The following is a 21,586-nucleotide window of genomic DNA, read 5'->3' as shown; positions in this document are numbered from 1 at the left end:
TTGTAATGTTTTCTAAATGATGTTGTTCAGGTCTTCATTGAATTTTCTTTGTTTACTTGTTTTATCATTTACTGAAGCAGTCATTTTACAATATTCAACTCAATGTGGATTTAGCTGTTTCTCAATTTAATTCAGGTTTTGCCTCAAGCATTTTTAATCTCTCTCCCTCTCTCTTAACATATATATATATTTTTTTTAAAAAATATATATATACACTTGTCATGTATTCCTAAAATATTGCCCATTTATTTATTTGTATTTATCATGCTTGGGAAAATATTTTTTCTGTCTCATATATGTCTTCTCCTAATGGAACTCCACTTACACATATTTTAAACCACTTGATATTGTCCTAAAGATTCTTTTTTAAATTTATTTTTGTTTGTTTTATTTTAATTTTTTTTCTTTCAGCATATGACGAGGGTACAAATGTTTAGGTTACATATGTTGCCCTTGCCCCACCCGAGTCAGAGCTTCAAGCGTGTCCATCCCCCAGACGGTGTGCACCACACCCATCAGGTGTGTATATATACCCATCTCCTCCTCCCGCCTCCCACCTTCCCAATACCCGATGAATGTTAGTACTATCTGTGCACTTAAGTGTTGATCAGTTAATACCAATTTGATGGTGAGTACATGTGGTGCTTATTTTTCCATTCTTGGGATACTTCACTTAGTAGAATGGGTTCCATCTCTAGCCAAAAAACGATATCACCATTATTTTTTGTAGCTGGGTATACACATACCACATTTTATTAATCCACTCATGTATTGATGGGCACTTGGGTTGTTTCCACATCTTTGCAATTGTGAATTGTGCTGCTATAAACATTCGAGTGCAGATGTCTTTTTTAAATAATGTCTTTTGTTCTTTTGGGTAGATGCCCAGTAATGGGATCCCTGAATCAAATGGTAGGTCTACTTGTATCTGCTTAAGGTATCTCCATATTAGTTTCCACAGAGGTTGTACTAGTTTGCAGTCCCACCAGCAGTGTATGGTATGAGTGTTCCTATATCTCTGCATCCATGCCAACATTTATTGTTTTGAGACTTTTTGATAGAGGCCATTTTCACTGGAGTTAAGTAATATCTCATTGTGGTTTTGATTTGCATTTCTCTGATGATTAGAGATGTTGAACATTTTTTCATATGTTTGTTGGCCATACTTCTGTCTTCTTTTGAAAGTTTCTGTTTATGTCCTTTGCCCACTTTTTGATAGGGTTGTTTGATTTTTTTCTTGGGTTTTCTAGGGTTATTTCTGATTTTCCTGAGTTCTATATAGATTCTAGTTATCAGCCCTTTATTGGATGTGTAACGTGAATATTTTCTCCCATACTGTAGGTTGTCTGTTTGCTCTCATGATAGTTTCCTTGGCTGTGCAGAAGCTTTTTAATTTGATCAGGTCCCATTTATTTTTTGTTGCTGTGATTGCTTTTGGGGTCTTCTTCATAAATTCTTTGCCGAGGCCAATGTCTATAAGAGTTTTCCCAACATTTTCTTCTAGAATTCTTATAGTTTAACAACTTAGGTTTAAGTCTGTTATCCATGGTGAGTTGATTTTTGTGAGAGGTGAAAGGAGCAGATCCTGTTTCAGTCTTCTACATGTGGCTATCTAGTTTTCCCGGCACTGTTTATTGAATAAGGATTCCTTCCCCCCCCAGTGTATGTTTTTGTCTGCTTTGTCAAAGATTCGATGGCTATATGAGGATGGTTTAACATCTGGGTTCTCAGTTCTGTTCCATTGGTCTATGTCTCTGTTCTTGTGCCAGTACCATGCTGTTTTAGTTACTACAGCCTTGTAGTATAGCTTGAAGTCTGGTAAATTGATGCCTCCCAATTTGTTCTTTTTGCTTAAGATTTCTTTTGCTATGTGGGGTCTTCTCTGGTTCCATACAAAGTATAGAATTCTTGAGTCTCTCTTTTTCCTTATTTTTCTCCTCTTTTCTTCAAATTGGATAATTTCTATTGATCTGTCTTCATGATTACTCTTTCTGCTGCCATTCTCAGTCTGCTGGTAAGCCCATCTTTATATACACACCCCCCCCACACACAAATATTATACATAATACAGATTAGGTATTTCTTATCTGAAATGATTGGAATCGGGAATGTTTCCGATTTTGTATTTTTTAAAAAGAATTGGAACATTTACATGATTCTTATCAGTCAAGCACCATTAATCCAAAAATCTGAACTCTGAAATGCTCCAGTGAGCATTTCCTTTGAGCATCCTCTTGGTGCTCACAATGTTTCAGATTTTGGAGCTTTTTGGATTAGAGATATTTAATTTGTACACTACATATTTCAGTTATTTTATTTTCTAGTTGTAGAATTTCTTTTTCTATTTTTTCTATTTTTCTATTGAGATTTTCTATTTGTTCACTACTTAAGAGCCTATTTTCTTTAATCCTTTGAATGTATTCATAATTGTTGCTTTAATGCTATCTACTAAATCTAATTTCTGAACAATCTCTGGATCATTTTGTACCAATTGCTCTTTGCTTGACTATGGGTCACATTTTCTTATTTCTATTTATATCTAATTAGTTATTATTTTATAAAAGACATTGTGAATGACGCATTGTTCTATCTCTAAATTCTGTTCTTTTCCTCCAAAGAGAGTTAATTTTTGTTCTGGGTGATCTCACTGGTCACTTTAAACTTATTTGGCTTGGCTTTAGGCTTTATTTAGGGGGATCTGTGAAAGCCAAAGGTGTTTTAAATGCCCCTATAACTTGAGACTCAGCCTTCAAACACTTTTTATCATGCAGAACTTGTTAAGGCTTAGTTTGAGACTTGGTTTGGTGGGTCTAGAGTAGGCTTCACTCAAGGAGGTAAATTTGAGGCTTCACTTGTCTTAGGTATCAGTGTCATGTGCTTCCTGTTCTCTAATGCCTGAAAAAAGTTGTATCACATGTTTTGTACAGTTTTACAATTGTTAATAACTTAACTCTTGCTGGGTACCAGTTACTCCATTTCAGCTGAAAGCTATGACTTAGTTTTTCAAAAGACACTCTGGCTACTATGATAAATGTGGACTATAGGAGGGCTAAGTGGCATCAGAGGGACCATTCAATAGGGATGATGGTAGCTTGCATCAGTGTGGTAGCAATGTAAATGTTAAGAAATCATTGGATTCTATGTATATTTTAAAGTTATTTGAAACAGCATTTCTTGATAGGTTATACATGAAGTATGAAAGAGAAAGAGAAATTAAATATAATTCTAAGGTTTTTGGCCTGAGTACCTCAGAGTATGAAATTCCCATTAACTGACATAGGGAAGGCTGTGGGTGGAACAAATTATGGGGATTAATCATACGTTTCATTTTGGACATGTTTACTTTAAGATGTCTATTAAACTTCCAAGTGTAGATGTTAAATAGGCAATTGGATATATGGGTATGTAGTCTGAAAGAAAAGACTGACCTGAAGATATCAATATGGAATTCAGTGGTATATAGATGGTATTTAACGCCAGGAGACTGAAAGTGAGTGTAGATAGAGAAGAGTAGTGGTTCAGAGACTGTTTCCTACATCACTCCAACAGCAAAAGTTCATGCTGAAGAGTAAGAATAAGCAAAGGAGACTGAGGCATCACTGAGGTAATAGGAAAACCAAGATTGCATGGTAACTTGAAAACTGTTAGAAAAGTATATCAAAGAGGAGGCTGTGATTGACAGTGATGAATGCCATTGGTAAGTCATGTAAGATAAATACTGAGGCTTAATCAATAGATTTAGTAATAGAGAGGTCATTGTTGACCTTGTTATAAGAGCAGTTCCTATGGAGAGAGAGAGAGAGAGAGAGAGTTGTAGTGGGGAGGCAGCAAGGACTGACTGGAACAGATTCAAGAGAAAATTGTAGATGAGGAATTTTACACGATGTAGACAGGGAGTACAGATGATACTATAGACAGTGTAGAAATGAGGCAGTACCTGGCAGGGGAAGTGGGTGGAAAGAAGGTTTTGTTGATCTGAAAAAATAACCACATGATTGAATAGTGGTGGGAAAGAAGAATAAGTAGAGAGTAAATATGATGCATGAGAGAGAAAGTGATCTAGTATGCAAGTAGAAATATAGACTTTAGGTAGAGTCATGGGTAGTCAGTTTATAGTAATAAGCATAAGACAGAGTATATGGGTACAGTTAGTTGTAGGGAGTGGGTGTGGTAAGGGTAGCATACAGTTCTTTTCTGATTATGTCTATTAATATTTTTCTGAGTGAAGTAGTAAGTATCGTCACTTTTCATGAGAGTGAAGCCAAGAAAAAGTAAGGTTGTGGGCTATATGTCAGCCAGAGTGAGTTGAGGCCCATGGTGGCAACCCAAGCTCCCTATAAGCTTGCATAGGCCTAGCATCAGCCCAGAGGGCCAGAGGAGAAAAAGAGGAGGGATTTCAAGGCATCAAGGACTGTTCCAGGATCTGAGGACCCCTGCAGGTAACTTAGCACCCAGTTAGACAGCAGAGGACATTGGTGAACAGGCAGCATTGTGCAAGTGCTACAATGTCTTCCTCCTTTGGTGATGCAGCTGCTACAGAATTGGCAGAAGTGGAGCCTTGCCAGGCAGAAGCACACTTGGATGGCTTGTAATGACCTCAGGGCTGGCCCTGGGACCAGAATGGCTGACTCCTGACCTGACATGTCTGCACCAAGCACCAGCTTTGCTTTGTTTTGAAACACTGGTTTGCTCTGTGGTGTACCTGAGTGAGCTTTAAAAGAGGCAGTGAAAGGTGTGCATGTGTACTCATGGGAATTACCCAGGACTCTACAAACATGTGGCAAAACACAGGCCTGGCAGGCTCCATTGGTCCCAAAGCTGAGGGGGAAAATACTATCAAAATGAAGCCTCAAGAGGGAAGACACTGATCTGGACTCATTGCTGTAAAGGGGGTGGGGCAGGACTAGAGTCCATTTTGCTACCATCTTGGTAGTAAAACAAGGACATTTAAATTTAATTTTCAAATGTTTTCTTTTTCTTGGCTAAAAATATTGTGCTTATTGTATAAAATTTACAACATATCAAAAAGTATAGAGAAAACAAATAAAATCACACAATCCCACCACTCAGAGAAAAAATAAACACTGTTGCAAGGCATTTTCTTATATATACATACAAACGTTTATGCAAAAGTGAGATCACACCGCATCTGTAAAGTTGCATCCTGAGTTTTTCACTTGAAATTATATAGTGACTGATTAGAAAACCAGCAGCTGACAATTATATGAAATTTTAAAAGTATAAAAATGTAAAAGATGAAAATAACAACTACTCTAACTTCTTCATTCAAGGATAATCACTGTGAGTGGCCAATTTTAAGTGACTGAACGTTCCTGTGTATGGTTTATTCTTAATTGAATTCAGTAGTGTTCAGCCCTTTTCCCATCCCTCAATACTAAGGAAATTTAAAGTACTAACATATATGGTTTACAAGGTCCCCTCTCTAATGGAGTTCTAGCCCCTTATAGACAAAAACTAAATCCCAGAAAAGTTCGCTACAGCTCATGTTGCTATGTCCAGCTACTTTCTCCTGTGTAAACTGGACAATTTCTATTTCTACCTCCTCCCAGCCTCCCTTCACCCTAGCTGGCACCAATGCCCTGAGTGACATGAATAGAGTTTAGGAAAGTCAAGTTAGCCTGAAGTGGCAGAATGAAGGGCAGCTCCTAAGGGATGTGAGAAGTAACAGAGTGAGGCTGCTTATTTGATTGGAAAGGAGGCCCTGAGGTCTTTCAGCAGGAGAGAATTTGGCTCATTCATTCAATTATTCATTTGTTCATTTATGGTGGGAGGAAAACAATTGTTATTTTAAGAGCTGGCTGTGGTTTGGTGTTGGCCCTGGAGGAAAGCTGAATTTTATTAGAAAACAAGATTCCTTGTTTATAAAATCATCTTATTAGGGCCACGTGGCCATGAGAGGCACAGCCAGCGGGCACAGAGAAGGTAGAAAAGGCAGGATCAACAACAGATGTTTTTCCCTTTCCTCTGGTGAGTCAGGAAGAATGAAGTTTGGAAATTCTAGAATTGATGGGGAAACTTGAGGAGAGGAGGAAGAACTTTAGAGAAGATGAGAACAAGTAGCATACAGGACTATAGGGTCAAGGTGGCAATGATATTGTACATTCCCTGGGACCACAGGATAGTCAGGTTGCATATTTAATTCTAGTGTATTATTGTGATGGACTATAGTCTCTCTCTGCTATCCACCCCCTGCAAGAATTCATCATCGTCATCATTGTAATTGTGATATTTACTAAGCATGTACTATATGCAGTCACTGTACTGTTTAATGTGTATGATATCATTTAATCCTCACAATAACTCCATGAGGTAGATGTTATCAATATTCCCATTTTTCAGATGAGGAACCAAGTACAGAGTGCCTAACTAACTTGTTTAAAGTCAACCAGTTAGTAAGGGTTTCAGGCAGGACTTAGATTCAGGTCTGCACTATAAAACAATAATCTTCACACTTTTGTCATTGCCCATCCCTTCAGTTACATGTTTTTGATCATCTATCTGAATATATGAATATTTATTTGTAGATTATAAATATGTGCCATGTGACAATCTCTATATTGGAAATATATTAATCTACATTATAAAGCATATTTAAAGCTTGAATTCTAAAAAGGAAAATATAAATATGAGCTAAAGAATATCTTATAAATATTTTATAAATCGTGATGGCTTTACCCTGCAATTTTCTAATTTCTCAAGGTATAATATACACTAAATGTAAAGTTCATCATTAACAATAGTAATAAAATATCACATTTCATATTGTCTGGATAATTTCAACTTTCTGCAATTTTTTGTCACATCTGGTTACCTTGTCACGCAGCTGACAAAGGGTTTGTTCCCATATTAGTTGAAGTGTCAGTGGTGCCATTTTCTTGTCATTCATTTATGCTTACATTGTTAGTGTTATCTTCAATCTGCTGTTTCTTTGCAAGAAAGTTTTTAATGCACTTATCTACTTTGTGAAGTTTAGTTGAATTAAAATTGGGTGCCTTTTTTATTTTAGACAGTCTAGTGGGTGTGATGTGGTGTCTCATTGTGGTTTCGTTTGGCATTTCCCTAAAAACTAATGATACTGAGTATCTTTTACATGTTTTTTGGCCACTTGTATAAAATCTTTGGAGAAATGTCTACTCAGATCCCTCAATAATTTTTAGCTAGATAATTAGCCTTTCTTTGAATTCTAAGAATTCATTTTATATTCTAGATACAAGTCCCTTTTCAGATATCTAATCTGCAAATATTTTCTCTCATTTTATGCTTTGGAAAAAATGTGTAGAAATTGGAACCTTCATACCTTGCTGGTGGGATTGTAAAATGGTGCAGTTACTTTGGGAAACAGTTTGGCACTTAATCAAAAAACTAAACATAGTTTGCCATATGACCCAGTATCTACTCGAGAGAAATGAAAACATATGTCCACACAGAAACTTATACATGAATGTTCATAACAGTGCTACTCTTAACAACAAAATAGTAGAAACAAACTGAATGTCTATCAACTGATGAATGGATAAACAAAATGTGATATGTCTATACATTGAAATAATATTTAACTATAAAAGGAATAAAATATTGATCCATGCTACTATATGTATGAGCTTTGAAAACATGAGGATAAGGGAAAGAAAGGCCACATACTATATGATTCCGTTCATATAAAATGCTCAAGATAGGCAAATCCATACACACAGAAAGTAGTTTAGTGATTTCCTAGGGCTGAAGGGACAGCTGGATGGAAATGAGAAGTGACTGCTATTGAGCACAGTGTCTTCTTTTTGGGGTGAAGAAAATGTTTTGGAATTAGGTAGTGGTAATGGTAGCACAACTCTATGAATATACTAAAAAACCACTAAATCCTATATTTTCAAGGGGTGAATTTTATGGTAAGTGAATTGTATCTCAATAAAGCTGCCATGAAAAAGAACTGGTCTGTAAATCCATCTAACTCAGCACTGATGGTGTGTTCAAAATGCTGACACACAGTCATGGGGACCTTACTGTCAATGCTAGAACATTGTGCATCCTCTCTTTTTTCTCAGGGTACCTCACCCATAGCACAAGACTCAGGACAGCCTGTCACACAGATGGACAAAATGAGACAAGACAACATGTCAACATGCATACTCCGTATCAGAAAGGTAAATTTCTGTCTCACTTTAAAAATTTAAAGACATAGAAACAAGTTGTAGTGTCTTCTTTCTCACATCACAATGGATTACTCCCCTGTACCTCACATTAGAGACTACTTTTCTCAGCCACTATGCTCTAGCACTGTACTTAATTTGTTTCCAGTAAAAGCCAGTTACACATAACAGCCTGGCCAAGTAATCAGAGGCCCAGCTCTGCCACTACTCAAATTCCAGAGAAGAAGTAGCAGTTGAGCATACAAGAGAGAGAAGGGAGAATTGCTAGGGTAAGTCTATGAGAAATTGGGACCAAGTGTGATTCAAGGCAAGGTGGGAGGGATTCTATAAAAACAGAAGCATGATTACCTCTAACACAAATGAAGGGAGAAAGTGTAAATGGTGCCAGCATGGGTAGTATTATAGGTTTGCTATCCATAACACAGGGAAATTTACTTCTGATGGTTTCTACTTTGTGTATGTGTGTGAACTAGGGGGTGAGATCCTATGCTAAGAGTGAGGGGGGAGTTATGGGAGAGAGTTAGAGGTTTGAAGATGGTAGATATGGTTTGAAATAATTGTTGATAAATCAGAGGGTAAGTTGACCAGAGGCTGTGGCAGAATTGCCAAGCAGTGTTGGAGGACTGTTTGAAATTGATAATCATGCATTTTGAATTAAATCAACTTTCCTTCTGTGCGACTTTTGCCGGCATTGTCATCTGCAGAAGCTCAGGCATAGAGAAAGCAGATTTTTCTCTTTATTCAGAGTTGGAGTAAAAAAACTGAGGAGTAAGAGAATTTAGGCAAGGTATTGGCAAGGATGTCACTGAATGGATGAGCCAAACAATCCAAATAGCAAAAGAAGTCCGACGGTAAGGAAAGGGCTGACAAACTGGGAGCAACAAAAGAGTCAAAGGTTTGTGAGCCCAAAGATGGTGAAGAACGGTCATGGCAAAGAGTACAGCAAGCAATCCAGAAGGACGGGAGTTTGCTGTCAAAGAGTGGGATGCTTTCTGGAGGTGGGACAATAACAGGAAATAACAAGATCTATGGTGTGATGGCGAGAGTGAGTGGCTGGGATGAAATGAGAAGAGGATCTTGGGAAATAAGGAAGTTAAGAAACTGAGAAGTTAGGGGGCTGGATGAATTAGCCATATATATGGATGCTGAAGTCATCCAGGATGATGGCAGAGCTTATGGTGCAGAAGAGCAAGAACACTGTGAGCCAGATACCAAGAACTCAACAAGTGGGAATATTGTGGCTAGGAGAATAGAAAAAGATCTGTAGGTTAGAAAAGTAAAGAAAGAGAGAGTTTGGTATGCCTGAATGACATAGGACCCAAATAAATGGAAATTTCTTTGTTGTTTTTGTTTTGTTTTATAAAAAAGTGGAGGAGTCATGGTTTGGAGCAAAAAGGACACCAATGCCATTTCTAGACCTCGAGGCATGTGAGCTGTGAGAGAATAAACAGCCTCAACTCACATTTAAGAGTCATAGGAAAGGAGTATTCTCAGAGGGATCTTGAAAGACATACTGACAAGCATTGGAGGGAGAGACAGCAAAGGAGAAGCAGCAAAACTGTGACTATTAGTCATGAGAATGCAAACAGCATGATAAATTATGAGTCTTTTAAGCAGAAGCAATCATCACACCTCCAGAGCCTCTGTGTTGCAGTAAAGGGCTATTACACAGTCTGAGCCATATACTGCAGGCTCTATTTGCTACTCTAAATGTAGCATAGGAAACATCACCATTACAAGGATAAAGGAGTAAAGTCTAGAGAGGAAAATGGGCTTGCCCAATGTTCCTCAGAAAATCAATGTTGGATTCACAAGGCAAGATGTGGACTACCTCCTTATATCCTTTCCAATGGTTCTTAAAGGATACCTTAAATGTCATTCACCACTATCATTTATTTTCTGACCGCCTGATGTACACAGGTATAATAAGCGTTGGGGGTGGTTGTGCTCTGTGGCTCCTTTGGTCTGCTCTCTAAGAGCAGGCTCCTTGAACTGAACTAGAATGGTTCTGCTCACTGGACTTTTGAGCCACAAAGTAGAGAGACCTAAGGACCAGGAAAGCCTTGGACTCTTCCATGGCTGGCTGATTCTTATTAGGCAGCTGTGGAAGTTTTAAAACATGGCTGAAAATTCTTTACCACTCCTCATAATTGGGGGGGGGTCTATATACCTCTGTCCTTTGAAGCTCAGTGGGTTTGTGACTTCTCCAATCAATAGAGTACTAGAAAAATGATACTCTATTATTTCTGAGGCTGGGTCATAAAAAGCCATGCATTTTCTACCTGGGACACTGGAACACTAGCCCTTGGAGCCCTGAGCTGCCATGTAAGAAGTCTGACCATCCTGAGACTGCTATGCTGATGAGGAAATGTTTAGATATCCTAGTTGACAAGGCCAGCTCAGCTTAGACTTCCAGCCATCCCCATCAAGGCACCAAACATGTCAGTGAAGCTGTCGAGGGCCGTCCAGACCAGCCCATCAGCCAGCAGAATACCTCTGAGTGATACCTGTAGAGGGAGTATAGGCAGAAGAATCACCCAGCTGAGTACTGCTGAATTCTTAACACATGGAATCATGAGATATAATAAAATGGCTATTGTTTTAATCCACTAAGTTTTGGGGTAATTTGTTGTGCAGCAGTAACTAACCACAACACAGAGCCAGAAGAGAAAAACACTCAGTCCTTTCCTATTAGTTTCATTCCCTGCCACATACTCCCATGCTTATTCTACCCTATGCTACTGCTATGTGGGACTTCTGGGGCATACCTTTCACTCTCCTTACTATTCCACTCATCTGAACCGCTCTTTCCATCTCCCCAACTGAACTCTCATTCACCACTCAAGGACCACCTTGAAGGTCAGCTCCTGTATGCCTCCTTCTCTGATTGCCTTGGAGGAATTAATAGCTCCTTTTCCCTGTTCCTATGAGACATTTGCTAAGACCCTTCCTCTAGCACCTTTACAGGATCATGATCTGTTGTGATCCACCTGTTTCCATTCTTAGACTGTGAGATCCTTGAGGGCAAAGACTAGGTCTTGTTCTTTTTGGCATCTCCTCTAATGCCAAAGATGTTGCCTAAGTGGGTTTCCAGATTGTGTTAGGGATAGACAAGTGGCCCTGATAGAGCAAGCCTCATTCCCTAGAAGGAAGGCAGCTCAGTAGGGGGAAGTGAAAGTTATAGCACGGTGATATCAGGTTTACCTGCCAGTTGATTTCCAGGAGTAGTGTGGCATCTGTATACAGTGATGATTCTCTAAGGACTGAATACACAGAAGGGACCAGAGGCAATCTTGAGGAAGTGGACTTCTCAGGGAATAGATCTTTTCTTCCTCTGGAAATCTATCATTTTTCCTTTTATTTTTAGTTGACAAGCAATAATTTTACATATGTATGGGATACAGAGTGATATTTTGGTACATGTATACAATATATAATGAACAAGTCAGGGTAATTACCATATCACAACCTCAAATGTTTTCATTTCTTTGTGTTTGGAACATTTAAAATCCTCTCTTTTACCTTTTTGAAAATATACAATAAAGTATAGTTAACCATATTTGTCCTACACTGCTGTAGAACATCAGAAATCATTCTTTCTATCTAGCTGTAATTTCATATTCATTAGCCAAACCTCTCCCTATCCTCCCCTCCCCCTACCCTTCCCAGCCTCTAATAACCACAATTATACTCTCTACTTCCATGAAATCCACTAATCCACTTTTTTTTTTAGCTCCCACACACGAGTGAGAATATGTGCTATCTATCTTTCTGTGCTGGGCTTATTTCACTTAACATAATGGCCTCCAGTTCTAACCATGTTGCCACAAATGATAGTTTCATTCTTTTTTTAATGGCTGAATAACATTCCAGTGTGTATATATGCTACATTTTCTTTATCTATTCATCTGTTGGTGAACACAGGTTGATTCCATATCTTTGCTATGGTGAAGAGTGCTGCAATAAAATGGGGGTGCAGATATCTCTACAAGGTGCTGATTTATTTCGTTTGGGTATATACCCAGTGGTGGGATTGCTGGATAATTTTTTGAGAAACCTCCATATTGTTCTCCATAATGGCTGTACTAATTTACATGGTATATAAGCATCCCCTTTTCTCTGCATGCTTGCCAGTATCTGTTATTTTTTGTGTTTTTTTCCCATTTTATCTTATTTATTTTTTTCACTCTGAACAAACAGCAAAGTTTTAAAACAAGACTTAGCAGAAACAAAATTGACAGCTTTGATTCAATGCAAATTATTATGGAGTTAGTACTATTTAGACCATTTCAAACTAATTTTTCAATATTTTGAGTTATTTATTAATATGTTTGTATAGTGGGGGATGTTGCTTTAACTGTTTGCTGTAAGTTTTCAAACATACTTATTTGGCACCTCGATAACTAAAGAGGCAGGAGAGATACTCTTGACAGACTCTTCATTTTGCTTTTTTGTGTTTTTGGTAATAGCCATTCTAACTGGGGTAAGACGATATCTCATTGTGGTTTTGGTTTGTATTTCCCTGATGGTTAGGAATGTTGACCATGTTTTTTTCATATACTTGTTGGCTATTTATGTGTCTTCTTTGGAGAAATGTCTTTTCAGACCCTTTGCCCATTTTTAATTGGATTGTTAGTTTTCTTGCTGTTGAATTGTTTGAGTTCCTTGTATATCCTGGATATTAGTCCCTTGTCAGATATATAGTTTGCAAATATTTTTTTCCATTCTACAGGTTGTTTTTTCACTCTGTTGATTGTTTCCTTTTCTGTGCAGAAGACTTTAAGTTTGATATAGTCCCAATTGTCTATTTTTGTTTTTGTCTCTTGTGCTTTTGAAGTCTTAACTATAAAGTATTTGCCTAGACCAATGTCCTGAAGCATTTTTCTTATATTTTCTTTTAGTAGTTTCATAGTTTGGGGTCTTACATTTAAACCTCTAATCCATTTTCAGTTGACTTTTATATACAGGGAGAGATAGGGATCTAGTTTTTTTCTTCTGCATGTGGATATCAAGTTTCTCTAGTACCATTTATTGAACAGGGTATTCTTTCCTGATATATGTTCTTGGCACTTTTGTGAGAATTTACCATTTTTTTGTTGTGTAGTTTGCTGAGTTCTAGTTGGTAGAGGATTGACTGCTCAGAAATGATAGATCAGAGCAAGTGAGCACCTGCAGGAATATGTCAACATGTACCACCAGGTAGTTAGAAGTTTGAAATGGCTCTTCACATATGTCCCCACTTGATGAGTCTGGAATGAGCCCTGAAGCCTGAACATATGGGCCTAGAAGTCCTGGGTTGAAGGTTATGGGCTCAGGGAGCAGTGAAATGAGAGAGAGAGATATTGGGAGGGAGAGAGAAAGAGACTGAGAGACTGAGAGAGAGAGAGGGCAAGGCTTCTTTTTGCTTTATAAGATTTACTTAAATAGATTCAGTCTTCCCAATCAGTCTCTCAGACCTGAGGACCTGGGTCATAGTTTGGCATGCATTCTGATTCCTCCCAGTTCTCTATACCTCTGACCCTGGATGCACTGGGGGAACTTGTAAACCTTCTGCCTGACTCTTGAGACGTGGCAGCCTAACTGTTCACATGCTCCAAATAAGTCATTCCCGTGTCAGGATCTCAGTTTTCCATCTATAAAATGTGGGATCTTGACTGGTTGGTATCTGAGGATTCCTCCTGCCCTGTCTCCACCAGCAGTTGCTAGAACAGAGACTGTGCTTGTGGCCTCTCCCTTTAAACAGGCCCTGGCTCCTGGCCACCCCATGGAACTGTGCATTGTCAGGTTTCCAAGAACAGGTTGAGACTTTTGTACTTGGCCAGGCCAGGAGGCCAATTAACAGTATATTAATCACAGTTCCAGATGCCCAATCTACTTATTAACTGAGTCATTATTAGATTAGACCAATTAATAGTTTTGGACGGATTTTTAAGCCCTGTGTGGCACCCATGATGTGAAGGTGACAATGTGCAATTAACAAAGCAACAGGTGATAAATGGCAGTGACCTTACATGGAGAAGAAAGGCCCACCCCTAGCCCCTTTGATTCCATACACAGAGAAAACATTTTGGAAAAGTCAGAACTGGGATAGGGAGTACGCCAAGAAAAGAAATATTTTGCAAACCTCATTGAGACTGATGCAGCTTTGGAAAACTAACTTTTGTTAACTTTGTGGCATTACTATAAATAGAGTATCCAGACCAAGGGACAAGCAAGTATATTCCTTATCTGGGCAGCAGTTGGACTCCTCAGGCCTCTCTCTTAGAGAGGCCCAGGGACCAGTCCCAGACCTGTGCTGTAGGTATTTTGGGAGAGTTCAAAAGGCAGGGATCATCATCTTTGGAAAGAGATCTCTATCAGTGTGAGCTCTTCAATAGAGGGGGCTTATGAGGACAGTATTCATAACACCCTTCAAGTGAACATCCTGCATGCCAAAGAAGTGTGCAGCCTAAATTCTCAAGGCCCTTTTGGAAAGTGCACTCCTCCGTGAACAAAAATCAAGGCAGAGTGGCCTGTACTGTGGCCCAGTTGGAAGAGAGTAAGATCTTGAATCAGATACTTCTGTGTTTTAGTCTTGGCCTCTCACTAGTTGAATGGCCTTTACCTGTCTGACCTCTTAGCCTCTCTGAGACCACCTCATCTCCTTAGGAAAATAGCTGTGATAATAATCCTTAGCTCACAGGGATTTGTGCCAAGGTGGCTCCAGCTTGGGTAGCACCAGAAAGCCACCCAGAGAAGCAAAGCAAATAAACATCCAAAGGTCCCCCAGTTTCTGAGCTCAGGATGCCCATGGCTTGGATTTTCCACTCCTCTACTGGCCTCACTGGTGGCAGCATGCTGGTTGTTCTGGTGACTGCAGTTAGTAAGTCTGGGGGACTTGCCTGCCCTGCAGACTTAGAGCACAGCATGTGGAAGATAGTAGCCTCCAAGTTAGGCTCCAGGGCCAGAGTAGCATAGGAAGCTTCACATAGAAAGGCCACTAACCAGGCAATGCACCATGAGGAATTCAACTGAGGGGGAGCCAGCTTGCTTTTTTCCAACAACCACACATCTATGCCTTAGTCAATCATAGCCTAACAGCTCCTGATCTGTGCCTGAGGCCAGATAATTACACATCTGCCTTAGGCTGAATCTCTGGTGGGCGCTTATGCCGCCTAAGGCATTTGTCCTTTCAAGCAATTTGCTCCCAGATATTAATGTCAAAGTAGTATCAGGATTTCCAGAATGAACTAGCTTAGTCTGACAAATTCTAGTTTGAAAAACACTAGATTTACAGTGCATCTCACACTGTAAAAGTACCTGTGACTCTTTCAGGGGTCTCGTTAAAATACAGATTTTGACTCAGAGACTCTGGGGCCAGCCCGAGATACTGCACTTCCAGCAAGCTCCCAGGTGATGGTCCCTGGGGTGCAGCTGGAGTAGCAAGGGACTGAAAAAGGCTCAAGCTAAACTTTAAATGGGCCAGGCCACAGCAGTGGCTGGTGTCTGAGGGGAAATGCCTAGGAGGGAGCTCCATCCCTGGGCTCTGGGGAAATAATGGTCACAATAATGTTCACAGTGCTAGCTCAGAGTTAGGATTCCAGGGGCCAGATCTTAGCACCCTTATTACCTTGTGGAGTTCTGAACCAGAGAGGCCTGAAGTCAGATAGATGGAGATCAAAGTAACAGCTCCAATACTTATTAAATCTCCATGGGGGGCCTTGACCTAGATAGGCAGCCACTGCCCCTCCTCCACCCCTGAATCCAGCAGATGAGCCCACCCAGGCATTAGTGCACCCTGCTCACTGCATTCCAGCCCCTATCCCAGACCTGTTCAGCTCACCTCTGGTCTCTACTCAAATGTCACCCACTCCCCAAACTGCCAGGTGCACACTCTTTGAAATACCTCTCCCTTCACCCCCTTTATTCCTACTCTCCTTTGTTGGCAGCACTTATCATTGTCTATTCAGGTGAGCAGGCTCTTCCGTTGGAGTTGTCCCTTCTCTTCTGCCCATTGAAATTCAACTGCAATACTCACTCATAGACACCTCCCCTGGGAAGCGAACCATTTGCTGCTCCATTAAACAGTCTCTCTACAGGTTTACTGGACCTATTCCAAAGCTGGTCAGCCTCTCTGGCACCTTGCCCCTACTATGGTCTGAATGTTTATGTGCCTCCAAAATTCATAAGCTGAAACCTAATTCCCAAGGCAATAATATTAAGAGGTGAGACATTTTGGAGGTGATTGGGTTGCAAGAACTCTGACCTCATGAATGGGAATAGTATCTTTATAAAACAGCCCAAGGGAGTTTTTTGTTTGTTTGTTTGTTTGTTTGTTTGTTTTTTGCCTTCTCTGCCATGTGAGGACAAAGCTAGAAGATGTCATCTATGAGGCATGGGCCCTCACAAGACATGGAGCGTGCTGGAATGTTGATCTTGGACTTCCTGGCCCCAAAACCTGTGGGCAATAAATTTCTATTGTTTATAAATTACCCAGTCTAAGGTATTTTTTATAGCATTTCAAGTGAACTAAAACAGACTTCCTTGCCAAATTTTTCTACTATTGGTCTGTGGGGACCTGCCCTGAATCATGGCCCATACCTGGGAAATAGGGGCTACATGAGAATAGCTTCTCCTGGATAGCAGCAACTTCAAGATCTGGCTTATCATGGGAAAGGTCCCACTCTTGGCAGGCCGGGGACTTTTAGTCCCTGAGGCCCAGAGAGAGAAAATCACTTTCTTAAGATCAAACAGCTTGCAATAGGCAATGTGTATTCTCAAGGTCCAGTTTCTTGTCTCTACCTGCATATCTTGAATGTCTTACAGCTCTTCAGACTCAACAAGACCAAAAGCAAATTCTTGATTCCACACCTCCCCCCATCTCCTCACCCTCCTGCACCAAATTGAGTTCTCTTCAAGTGGGCCCATCTCAGAGTTTTCTAGCTGGTGTGCTCAACACCAGTGTATCTCAGATGGCCTACAAGTATACCAGTATAATGCTTCCACTCCAGCTCTTGGGACGGCTCAAAAGAACCCTGGGTATATGGAGCTCCTGAGTGGGTTGCCCCTATCTTCCTTCCCTTTGTCCCTTTTGTTTACCCCAGTGTGCTACGTGGATATTACCATTTTCTGTGTTTTAAGTTGTGACATATGTTGGGAATACCTTCTCTATTTCAATGAAGAATCCTCCTTGATATCCCCTCCTTCTCTCTCATTCCCCGTGTCTCAGCCATCAGCCAGTCTGGTTGGCTCAACCTTCAAAACTTTTGTCACATCCATACATTTTTCTCCATTTGTAATACTCACAGGCCAGACCAAGCCCCCATCACGACCTCTCCTGCATCATGGTTGCTCACTGCTCTGTCCACTCCCTCCCCACTGGCACTGCAACCAGGCTGCTCTTTTGTCCATATCGTAGAAGCAATGAGGCATAGAGAAATTGGCTCTGGCTGGAAAGCAAGATGCCATGTTCTACTCTCCACGTTGTTCTTTGTTGCCAATTATCTATGTGGCTTTGGAAAATTACTGTCCCTAATTTGGACTTAGTGTCATCACATCTGCAGTGGGAGTGAAGGTGAAAAGCTGGTCTCAACAATGTCAGAAGGCCCTTCCTGCCCCTCCCTTTCTTCTGGAGTCAAAATTACCATAAATTGTATCACCTCAGGCATTCCCTCAAGTGTTTGCCAAGCTTCTGCCCCAAGTGCAGCACTTTGACACTCTCATTCCTACACAATTACATAATTGGTAGTGACCACATCTGCTGCACTTCCCAGTCTTCCTCCTCTGAGTCCACATTTGTTTAAGCTGGACCCCTGAATGCTGCCATCATGCCCAGACCCAAGTCTTTAGCTAACAACAGTGATTTTTCCCTGAAGGCTTTGAGAATTGTGACTGACTAGCATGTTATAGGTTATAAGTTATGTTAGCTATTAATAATATCCTTTGAATAAAAATGTTTTAACATAATATTATATATTTTTCTCTTAGAAAAAGGAAGGGCACTTCTGGCCCCCAGTAATGGCAGGCTAGGCTATTTGGTTGAAACCTCCATTTAAAGACAACTAAAATGATGGGTAAAGTATTACAAACAAAAAAATTGATATCATAGTAAAAAAATACCAGATCAAAATTTTAAAATGTGGGAACCTAGAGAAGTTAAGCAAGCATGGAAGCTGTTTTTACCAAGGCATATTTCAAATTTCAAATTTGTGAGTTTTATTATGTTTTATGGTCTCCTGGAGTGAAAAATAGGATCAAATCTCAGAATCTGAACAAAATAGATTGTAATTGCCTGTATAGGCATAGTAACTTATGTACAAATATCTGTAAAATATTCACTAACAGTAAATAAAAGTAAACAGCATTGCAACTTAATATGGATCATGCAACTGAAACCAGTGTCATGTTATTTTCTATCATTACATTATCCGCTATTAAATAAAATTTTAAAACCACAGAAAAAAAAAAAACTCCAAAAAGGAGCTCCTCCAAACAATAACCTGGGGCCCTCAAAGGGCTATATAGCCTTGGGTAAGGATGAACTCATAATAAATCCACCCGCTCTTGATCTTGAATCTTGACTAGTAGTAAAGCCAATGTAGGCTAAAAAATCTCCAGTCTTGAACTTGAATGAGATTGTTTCAGATTAGAAAAGTCCCTGGTTGTCCCACAGAAACAAATGCTAATATTTTGTGAAGAGGATCACATTAATCATAGGCTTCATTACCATTACAGTGAAAGATAATGAGGCACACAAGTCAACTAGACACCATCAGTAATAACAAAAACACACAAAAAAGAGATGACAGAAATAAACTTTAGAAATTCAATTGTAAAACATAGATTATTAAATAATTGTACTTACTATGTATAAAGTAATAAAAGAGAAAAACTTGAAAATATCTGCCAATTAAAAATATATATATTATAAATTAGGAACTCAATGTATGAGTTTAACAGTAGGTATTATATAGCTGAAGAAATAATTAGTGAAATGGAAGATAGATAAGAAGAAATTATTCAAAATGTAGCAAGTAGACATGAAAAGCTAGAAAAAACATATGAGACTAAGAGACATAATGCATACAGTAAAGAGCTCTAACTTACATTTAGTTGAAGTCTCAAGGGGAGAAGAGAAAGAACATTAGGTAGAGGCAAAATTTGAGGGGATAATGTCAGAGAAATTTCCAGAACTGATGAAAGGCACCAATCCACAGTTTTAGCAATCCCCCTCCTCACCCCTTCAAATCTCAGGGACAATAAATAAAAAGAAAGCAACAACTAGATACATTATAGAGAAATTTCAGAAACCTAAGACAAAGAGACCTTAAAAGTAGCCTGATAAAAAGACACATTACTTTCAAAAGAGAATATTAACAGTTGGCTTCACAGCAGCAACAATGGAAGCCAGAAAATAGTGAAATGATATTATCCATATATTGAGGTAAAATAACTACCAACCTAGGATTCCATACCCAGTGAATTCTTGTGATACTTCACTTAGTAGATTGGGCTCCAGCTCTATCCAGGATAACAAGCGGTGCTAGATCACCATTGTTTTTTTGTGGCTGAGTAGAACTTCATGGTATACATATACCACATTTTATTAATCTACTCATAGTATTGATGAGCAATGGGTTATTTCCACATCTTTGCAATTGTCAATTGTGCTGCTATAAACATTCTAGTGCAGATGTCTTTTTAAAAGAATACCTTTTGTTCCTTTGGGTAGATGCCCAGTAATGGGATTGCCGGATCAACTGGTAGTTCTACTTGTAGCTCTTTGAGGTATCTCCATATTACTTTCCAGAAAGGTTGTACTAGTTTGCAGTCCCACCACAAGAATGGAAAAACAAGCACCACGTGTACTCACCATCAAATTGGTATTAACTGATCAACACTTATGTTCACATATAGTAGCAACATTCATCGGGTGTCAGGCAGGTGGGGGGGAGGAGGGCATAGCTACATTCACACCTAATGGGTGTAGTGTGCAACATTTGGGGGATGGACACGCTTGAAGCTCTGACTCAGATGGGGCAAAGGCAATATATGTAACCTAAATATTTGTACTCCCATGATATGCTGAAATAAAAAAATACAACTTAAACCTAAGGGATGAAACCATAAGAATTCTAGAAGAAAGTGTTGGAAAAACTCTTATAGACATTGTCCTAGGCAAAGAATTTATGAAGACCCCAAAAGCCATCCAGCAACAACAAAAATAAATAAACAGGACCTGATCAAATTAAAAAGCTTCTTTACAGCCAAGGAAACAATCATTAGAGTAAATAGAAAACCTACACAATGGGAGAAAATATTTGCAGGCTATACATCTTATAAAGGCTGATAACTAGAATTTATATAGAACTCAGGAAAATCAGCAAGAAAAAATCAACCCAATTAAAAATGGGCAAAGGACATGGACAGAAACTTTTCAAAAGAAGATAAACTAATGGCCAACAAACATATGAAAAAATGCTCAACGTCTCTGATACTCAGGGAAATGTAAGTCAAAACAACAAGGAGATATCACTTAACTCCAGTGATAATGGCTTTTATCAAAAAGTCCCCAAACAATAAATGTTGGCTTGGATGTGAAGAGATAGGAACATTCATACACTGTTGGTGGGACTGCAAACTGGTACAACCTCTATGGAAAGCAGTATGGGGACACCTCAAAGAACTAAAAGTAGACCTACCATTTGATCCAGCAATCCCACTACTGGGTATCTACCCAAAGGAAAAAAAGAGATTCCATAAAAAAGACATCTGTACTCAAATGTTTATAGCAGCACAATTCACAATTGCAAAGATGTGGAAACAACCCAAGTGCCCATCAATACATGAGTAGATTAATAAAATGTGGTATATGTACACCATCGAGTACTACTCAGACATAAAAAAATGGGGAACTAATACCTTGTTTATTATGCTGCATGGTGATGGAGCCCATTCTTCTAAGTGAAGTATTACAAGAATGGAAAAACAAACACCACATGTACTCACCATTAAATTGGTATTAATCAATCAACACTTATGTGCACATATGAAAGCAACGTTCATCGGGGATCAGGCAGGTGGGAGGGGGAGGGAGGATGGGTGAATTCACACCTAATGGGTGTGGTGCACACTATCTGGGGAATGGACACACTTGTAACTTTGATTTGGGTGGTGCAAAGGCAATTTATATGACCAAATTTATGTACACCCCTAATATTCTGAAATTAAAAAAAAAAACTCAAAAAAAGAAAAAAAACTAAAGGCAACCTACAAAATGGTAAAAAAATACTTGCAAATCACAAATATCTAATTTCCAAAATATATAAAGAATTATTAAAACTCAACAACAAAATGACAAAAATACCCAATTAACAATGGGAAAAGAATTTGAAGAGACATTTCTCCAAAAATATTCAAATAGCCAGCAAGCACATGAA

Source organism: Eulemur rufifrons, chromosome 30 (genome assembly GCF_041146395.1).
Source record: "Eulemur rufifrons isolate Redbay chromosome 30, OSU_ERuf_1, whole genome shotgun sequence".
Taxonomy (NCBI): domain Eukaryota; kingdom Metazoa; phylum Chordata; class Mammalia; order Primates; family Lemuridae; genus Eulemur; species Eulemur rufifrons.
This window is presented reverse-complemented; position numbering follows the sequence as displayed.